The following is a 775-nucleotide window of genomic DNA, read 5'->3' on the forward strand; positions in this document are numbered from 1 at the left end:
ACTCTAAATGTTACACATTGTACCTTTAATATGTGGATCTTATGCTGCATCTGTTTAGCAGTCTAGTAAGAGAAGGTTTATGGCTGATATTTGACCCTGCAGTTTTATTAAGACCCATATGCACAGGGATAAACTGTGTGTTACGTATGGCCAAACACACAAAAACACACAGTTTAAAATAACATTTTAAGTGACTTTCTTTACATTCATATCTTCCAAGCTCAGTTTAAGTTAAAATGTCATGTGGTCTGTGTGATCTGAGAGCCTCAGTCGTCCAATTAGCAGAAGAAACTCATGACTGTTTCTCTGCCTTTCAGGATAAGTGGCGCCGCCTGGTGTCAGAAGGCACGACTAACCTCGAGATGTTTGACCACGTCATCCTGATGACACTGGACAGTCTACTGAAATGTGCCTTCAGCTACAACAGCAACTGTCAGCGGTGAGGACGCCATCCCTACCGGGTTTCCACAAATATACTTACTACTTCTTTTATACCTGTTATACATGTTCTGTCTGCAGGTCTACCAGCGAGTACGTGTTGGCCATAGTGGAGCTGAGCGACCTGATCATAGATCGCCGGCAGAAGATTTTACACCACTGGGACTGGATTTACTGGAGAACAGAGCAGGGGAAACGATTCAAAAAGGCCTTAAGCATTGTGCACAGGTACAGCACGTGCACCAAAAAGGCCTTAAGCATTGTGCACAGGTACAGCACGTGCACATATACTTTGTGTTATATTTCATTGGTTTCCAACTTGGAGGTCCCCAAAGGG

At 43.7% G+C, this 775-nt stretch overlaps 1 long non-coding RNA gene across 1 annotated transcript; it reads left to right on the plus strand.

Annotated features, from left to right (window-relative positions):
* The first annotated feature begins 306 nt into the window (after positions 1-306).
* LOC113745012 (uncharacterized) lies at positions 307-635 on the plus strand. The gene is made up of 2 exons (XR_003461941.1): positions 307-439; positions 520-635. It is a non-coding gene; the product is annotated as an uncharacterized LOC113745012 (long non-coding RNA).
* Positions 636-775: the final 140 nt, after the last annotated feature.

This window comes from Larimichthys crocea, unplaced genomic scaffold (assembly GCF_000972845.2).
Source record: "Larimichthys crocea isolate SSNF unplaced genomic scaffold, L_crocea_2.0 scaffold37292, whole genome shotgun sequence".
NCBI classification, from domain to species: Eukaryota; Metazoa; Chordata; class Actinopteri; family Sciaenidae; genus Larimichthys; species Larimichthys crocea.